Source organism: Mytilus edulis, chromosome 2 (genome assembly GCF_963676685.1).
Source record: "Mytilus edulis chromosome 2, xbMytEdul2.2, whole genome shotgun sequence".
Lineage (NCBI taxonomy): Eukaryota > Metazoa > Mollusca > Bivalvia > Mytilida > Mytilidae > Mytilus > Mytilus edulis.
In genome coordinates, this window is record NC_092345.1 from 53,911,131 (window position 1) to 53,919,579 (window position 8,449).

An 8,449-nucleotide genomic window follows, 5' to 3' on the forward strand; every position below is an offset into this window, starting at 1 on the left:
TGGTTGTCGTTTGTTTATGTGTTACATGTTTGTTTTTCGTTCCTTTTGGTTATTCAAGGCCGTTAGTTTTTCTCGTTTGAAATGTTTTACATTGTCATATCGGGGCCTTTTAAAGCTGACTATGCGGTATGGGCTTTGCTCATTGTTGAAGTCCGTAAGGTGACCTATAGTTGTTAATGTCTGTGTCATTTTGGTCTCTTGTAGACAGTTGTCTCATTGGCAATCATACCACATCTTTTTATTTATATTTAATTCGTTTGAAACTATCATGTGTTGTTGCCAATTGAGGTTCAAAAAGCGAGATGTAGGTATGCTGTTTCAGGCGTCGGCGGTGTCAACAATGTATTAGTTTGTGATTAGGTATAGTTTATGGTGAACCCCAAGTGGTAGCTCAATCATATTTGGTATGCAGTCGTCTAACCATTGGCAAATCACACTCATTTCCATGGAGATTATTTGGGCCTGATCCCTGAGTCATGGTCCATTGACTTTGAAATTTATGCTCATTTTAAACGTATTAGTTTGTAAAAATGTCAGTTTATGAGGAACCACTAGCGGCAGGTCAATGATATTTGGTATACAGTTGTATAAGCATTGGCATATCTCATTTCCATGGAGATTATTTGGCCCCGTCCTCGTAGTCAAGGCCTATTGACTTTGAACATTTTGCCGAGTTGACATGTATAAGTTTGTGATGGGCTCAGTTGAAAGGGATTATATTTATTATATTATGTTATAAATTACAAAAAAGCGAAACATATCTCTGTGATAACAGTTTGTTTCATTATTTACCATATATCGCAGGTTTAAGGCAGAAATAATCCTTTCCTCTGTTTATTGGACTGAAATACCAAAATTTACCGTTGACGCAAATTTTTAAATTTCAATACAAATAATGTAAACTTTAGTAAATTTATCGCTACAATAAAGGGATACTATATGAGAGGACTTTACTATTGCTACACTTTTCATAAAAAAAAGCCGGCGTAATTTATAAATATTTTATTCCCATTATATTGGTAAATATAATTTGACCTATAAAAATAGGTTTTTCGTGTTATATGTACATGCATCATGATTTCATGTTCTATTCATACCACTTCTTTTTTTTTTACCTTTTACGCTATCTAATGATAAAATGAACAAATATTCTTATTTTCTACAGAATAACATCCACGAACTTTAAAATGGGTAGGGGATATACTATTTAATCCTGACTGTTGCGTTTTATAAAAAAAAATGGTATTACCAGACAAAAGAGTGAAAACAATTCTTCTAAATTGTTCGTTTAAAAATTTGTTATCTGCTTTTCAACGTTAAAAATGTCATGTATATAAACAAACAAAAAATAGCACCCCTCCTTCATAAACAAAGTTGATACATTAAATTAATTACAAAAACTAAATTCATCATAGATACCAGGATTAAAATTTTATGTTTGTTCTAGACGCGCGTTTATTCTAATCTATGAGGTATAAAAGCCTTCTTCTTTCAAAATTCAAAGTTTGGTAAACAGTTAAGTGACTTGCATTTTTTTAACACCATAATAAATCAATTGTGTCTTGCTTCATGCAGTTAAAGCAATATTTCTATTGAAACTGGACATTTATTTCTAAAGTTCATATATCTAGATTAATAAGGGAGTTTTACTACACCTAACAAAAGGGCCATAGGGCGTATTTAAACCTAAACACATCATCAGCAAAGAATATCAAACTTTATTGTGGCCGGTAAAATATGATTGAAATAATGTAAATTTTTGCAGAAACTAATATTATTTTGTAGACGGTATGAGTCACATAATGCATATGTTAAGGGTTTTCTTGTATAACATACCTCGGGTTTTATGATTGCCCAGAGAAAGACCTCCATACGGTCGGTCTTTCGTTTGATCAATCATGACACCCTCGGTGATATACTTAAAGAAAAACCTTAAAATATCAATACATTTCTGGAGATTTGAAAGAAAAAGAAATGTTTTGTATATTTATATATTTCAAAGTAAGTTAAGACATTAAAGATATATTAAACATTTGCACCTTTTTAAATGTTAGTATATTGTTAATTGAAGTTCGGTTTTTGGTTACCACAAATTACCTAAACTTTCACTAAATTCTTAGATACAAGTCTTAATTGGTGTCGATGTACCTGCAAAATTCTTATATGACGATCCATGTAAACTGATTGATCCTTTGCATACGATTTAGCGCCGTAGAAAGATATTCGAATATAGTTTTGTCCTACATCCTGTCAAAGTATTAAATTTATGTTCAGGAGTTCACAAATTCACGCTTTTCACAAACTTTTTATGAAGTCTTAACACTTATAATCAACAAATCGATTGGATATGCACTTATTGAAACTTTGGTCTGGGGAGCATGATTTATTAAGAAGTTGTTATTACCTTTTAACTTTAAATTACAATACCTGCGAAATTTCTTATATCAGTAATGTGTGTCTTTTGTCGTCTTCATTTTAGTATTCTATCTTTTGAATTGCAGTAAACCCAATTTTATCTGAAATAATCATTTAGATCTGAACATCATTTTAAAAGCTGATTGATCTATAATTCAGACATATTTAGTTTTTCATTCATTTTCAGACTTATCCAGTGCTGTTGGTTCAGTACTGTTCGGATATGAGTTTGACTGTCCCTTTGGTATCTTTCGTCCCTCTTTGGTTACAGTTAATCAATTACTGTTTATTAGCTTTTGAGACAACTTAGTATGGTGTTTATATGAACAGGTAAATAACTGCACACGTGGAAGAGAAAACTAAATGTTGAGACAAGTTTGCTATTTCGCATCAGGTAAAAAGGTGACATCTCAATTTTTCGATACAGGAAAATAAATATACTAACATGGTTTTTATCCCTTGATATTTGTCCTACTTGTTTTTGGTTTAGCACCACTGTTGGGAGAGCTATGCCTCTTTTTGTTCACAAATTTACTTAGAGGAAAAACTTATTTCTTCAAGGGATATCATTTCACAAAATAAAATTACCTTTAATAGTATAAACTAAAATTAGTTATCCTTCGAAATTTGCGTGCTAACTTTCTACGAAAATGAACAAAAAATTGTCTTTCAAAATTTGTATGCTTACATGCATTTCCTATCATGATTTTCTTGATAGAGGGTTGCTGCTCACAAGGAAGCTATTAAACCAAGAGTTCCAAATGGTGAGGTTGAAATCATTCCTTCGTAAATTTAACGGACGCCATCACGAGTTGGTTGACCGTTATGGAATAACTGTTTCCAAAATGATATCGGATATGTTCCTTACGTCGTAACTACAATTCCCTTCCCTTTCATGAATGTAACCTACCGAATTAGACTATTTACCGGATTTGTTATCACATAAGCAACACGACGAGTGCCACATGTGGAGCAGGATATGCTTACCCTTTCGGAGCACCTGAGATCACCCCTAGTTTCTGGTGGGGTTCTTATTCTTATTCTTATTGCTTATTCTTTAGTTGTCTATGTTGTGTCATGTTTACTATTGTTTGTCTGTTTTTAGCCATGGCGTTGTCAGTTTATTTTTGATTTATGAGGTTGACTGCCCCTCTGGTATCTTTCGTCCCTCTTTTCTTTCAATGAATTGAAAGAACCAAAGGAAATTCGATTTTGAACTGATCCTCTGGGAATGAGATTTGAGAACAATTTTCGGCACCACACACATTTTACAAATATTTGTTTCTTCTGAATTTGATTGGTATACATTTTTGTGAACCATTACAATTACTATTATGTGCTTAATTTCTGCATAAAGATTAGCAGATTAGTTCGCACAATGTTGATTACTCTTATAATATGGACAATTGATATAACACATACATTAAGAATTCAATTGAAAATTAAATTGAAAATTAACTCTACAATTATCCCTTCTAAAGTATCATTCATCCATGTTCTAGCGGATTTTTATATGGCAATGAGAATTTTCTTTTTTAATACTTTAATTGATTTACCAATTGGTACATTAATACGACTCATTTCCTTTGGTTCTATCGTTTTTCTTAAGGCTGCTAAGGCTGCCAACCGGAAATAGCAAAATAGATTTCTATTAATTTTTATAATTTTTATTTAATAAGATTCATTCCCTTTGGTTTAACAGTTTAAAGTACTAACCATCTTAAGGTTGTTTTTCGCATAATTCATTACAGTTTTTAAATAATAAAAAAATGCAGGACTGAAAATTTCAACAGTTCATTTGTCAACCAACCTTTTCATATGAATATCATGTCTTTTTAAATCTTGTAAATTTGGCATTTTTATAGATTTTCTATGGCTGATTATTGATCCTGTTTACAGTTTTTCCCTTTCTATTAAAGTTTACCCATATGTTATGGTATGGCCATGAGTGTCATGTTTGAGGATAACCATTATTGAAATCACAAACTGAAAAGAAGCTACCCAAGTGTTCTGATGCTGTCTTATATGCAATAACTAACATATAAATTATAAATGCAATAAAGAATGTTAAAGCCCTTAAAAGTTTATAAATTGATTAAATAATTTCAATAAGATGTTGCAAAGTTCTCAATTTGTCATATGTGTGTCAATAGGTTTACGAGTCATATATTTTAATTTCGACTCTGACTGCATATCCAATAACAAGTTAAAATTCGTTAATGCTTGAACAAGTTTTACTGTGATCAATTGCACATAAATATATCCCTACTGTAGTTTAGTTAGTTTAAACATATTTATTTATAGTGGATTGGGAAACAAATTTTGCAATTTATATTAATCCCTTTCCACTTTGCGGGTGCGAGTGCTGCCTTGTAGCGGCATTAGCCTGCTCTTTTTCGAAGTCTACAATGGTGACTTAAATGTGCAAGAGATATGACTCGCTTTTAACATGGGTCAGCCATTTATCGTCTCCTTCGGACGGACTATCATCGTTTCCTAAAGATCATACTCGCAAATGGTGTCAAGGGAGAGCCAACAATTAAGTCCCTTGCAATTTTCATCTCGGAACGGTAATCTAACCAGGAACCCTACTGTATGTAAATGAGAATTAAAGTTGATGAGCTATAAATAAAACGTAAAATTGCCAAACTCCAAGGGAAATTCAAATCTGAAAGACCTTTATAAAAATTTCTAAATTAAAAGCTTAAACACATCTAACGAATGGAAACAACTGGGACAACATCCCTAATGCGCCTTGAAATGAGGAACTCAAAAGTCACGTGTAAAGAAAAAATCTCTGTGTAGTGATATTGGACATATTTCTATTTTTAGCAAATGACTGAACTTAATTATTTGTGGTGATTAGGAAAGTAGAGGAACATAGAATAAATGTGTAAAAACTATGGAGCTATTGAATGTGTTCAAAGTATTAAATTTTCAAAGAACTTATTGTGTTAAAAAGGGGATATTTTACCACAAGGAGCCGCATCACAACAGGATGGTCGGGGTTTGCTAATTTACGGAAAAAGTAATCTCACTTCGTACCCCGAAAATTTAACCACATATGTGAAAATGTCACAGCTTCGAAACAAGCTATCATACATATCCAAGTTAACGATATGGACTGAGCTACAGGAAAAAACGTTACCATTACCGCCTATGTTAAAACAATTAAAGATTTTGACCCAAATTAGAAGCTTAATTCCAGAAGTTGTCAGACTGATTTATGGATGATTTCACCTTGTACACCACCGAAAATGATGGTAAGTAGTTTTTTATTTATACCTAGATATCATAAATTGTTTAAGATAAATGTTTTTGATAAAGATCAGCAAAAACTCGAGGAAATTTTCGCTTTTAAAATGCATAACTGGCACGGGGCTGAACACTTGTTTTAGGCACAATCATAAATTTGTTTACTTCCGAGAGATCCGAAAGGAATTTGTTTACTACATTAAAAAGGCAAGAAATAACTTTTAAATATTATTAAATTGTAAGTAAACATGACACAATATAGTCTTTGTTATGTAATTATCACTCTGGTCTACAGGAATACCTGATAATCAAGGGAGATAACACACTTCATACGAGTAATATGAGATTCATCATCGCATGTGCTTTTATCCAATGATTTGACCCCTGGTCAGTAGATATCATATGCACAAAAAACAGACAAACACATTTACATGTTTTAAGAAAATCATGAATTATTATTTTTAATGCACATGAGCAAAACAAAAGATATCGTCATTTCTCAGTGAAAAAGGGGAGGGTCAAACCTTCTTGAAAACAGTATTTCTGCACCTATTCAACTATTAAGCTAGTTAGCTACTACCCATGGTTCTAATACAAAAGGTTTAAATGAAGGTGGCTAAGCCACAAGGGAGAAGCATTTGTCTTTCTTTGTGATTAAACTTTCAAGAATAGATTTTTCTCTCTCAATAATACTTATGCATTTAAATCAAATGATAACACAGCCTGAGTATTTTTTTTGTCTTATTTCAGTTCCAGACATATCATTATTTTTCAACCTGAGATAGCAAACTAGAGGTTTTAAAAAGTCCTGAATAACTGGTAAGCATTTTGTTTTATTAGGCAAGCTCTAAATTGTTTATTTCTGGTATTTATGCAATAGAAATTACAGTCAGTATGTTAAAAATATGCTAATATGAAAACTGTTGCTATGGTCTTGGTATTAAATGAAAAGGCTTAGTTACAGATCGTTTGGACTCAATTTTTCGAGTAAAATCTTGCGGCAACTGTTTCTCACGTAACACTGCAAACTATTTTTAGCGCTATTTTGATCTGTCGTTATTTAATGACGCCATAATACATGTGATGTCACAATGTTTCCGTTAAGACCTCATGTGGATTTCTCACTCATAAAAGGTTTTCACTGAAAAACATGTAAAAAACATTTTTTCTCAAATAGAATTATGTGAAAGGACAAGTTTTGAAAATTTGCACTATATTGCACTCTAATTATATGATATGGATGACTTTCCCAGTAGTTTAGAGTGGTTTCAACAGTATTAAATACAAGATTTCCACTAGTAAGAATAATTATTTTGGTGTTGTTTTTTTTATAAAACCTTCAGTTTTGCATAATTTCTCTGTCAAAATGCACTTTAAGGCACAAGAAAATTTTATAGAATGCTTTATCAGGGTCTGTGTATTGTAATTAAAGGTTATAATCAGAAGTTTTGTCCTTGTTTTGACTAGTGGAGGTAATCTGGAAGAAATTACTTATACATACTCATTGTATTCAAAATAAATGAATATAGCGACGAAAGTGTCATTGCCTTATAGTGCTAAAACAACTTTATTTTTTTTCAGAAATGGACAAAAATTCAAAGATTTATTCAGAATATTATATCGATGAAGATCACATAAAAATATTTGGAAAAATCAGAAGTATGGATTTCAATATGGGACAACATCCCTAATGCGCCTTGAAATGAGGAACTCAAAAGTCACGTGTAAAGAAAAAATCTCTGTGTAGTGATATTGGACATATTTCTATTTTTAGCAAATGACTGAACTTAATTATTTGTGGTGATTAGGAAAGTAGAGGAACATAGAATAAATGTGTAAAAACTATGGAGCTATTGAATGTGTTCAAAGTATTAAATTTTCAAAGAACTTATTGTGTTAAAAAGGGGATATTTTACCACAAGGAGCCGCATCACAACAGGATGGTCGGGGTTTGCTAATTTACGGAAAAAGTAATCTCACTTCGTACCCCGAAAATTTAACCACATATGTGAAAATGTCACAGCTTCGAAACAAGCTATCATACATATCCAAGTTAACGATATGGACTGAGCTACAGGAAAAAACGTTACCATTACCGCCTATGTTAAAACAATTAAAGATTTTGACCCAAATTAGAAGCTTAATTCCAGAAGTTGTCAGACTGATTTATGGATGATTTCACCTTGTACACCACCGAAAATGATGGTAAGTAGTTTTTTATTTATACCTAGATATCATAAATTGTTTAAGATAAATGTTTTTGATAAAGATCAGCAAAAACTCGAGGAAATTTTCGCTTTTAAAATGCATAACTGGCACGGGGCTGAACACTTGTTTTAGGCACAATCATAAATTTGTTTACTTCCGAGAGATCCGAAAGGAATTTGTTTACTACATTAAAAAGGCAAGAAATAACTTTTAAATATTATTAAATTGTAAGTAAACATGACACAATATAGTCTTTGTTATGTAATTATCACTCTGGTCTACAGGAATACCTGATAATCAAGGGAGATAACACACTTCATACGAGTAATATGAGATTCATCATCGCATGTGCTTTTATCCAATGATTTGACCCCTGGTCAGTAGATATCATATGCACAAAAAACAGACAAACACATTTACATGTTTTAAGAAAATCATGAATTATTATTTTTAATGCACATGAGCAAAACAGAAGATATCGTCATTTCTCAGTGAAAAAGGGGAGGGTCAAACCTTCTTGAAAACAGTATTTCTGCACCTATTCAACTATTAAGCTAGTTAGCTACTACCC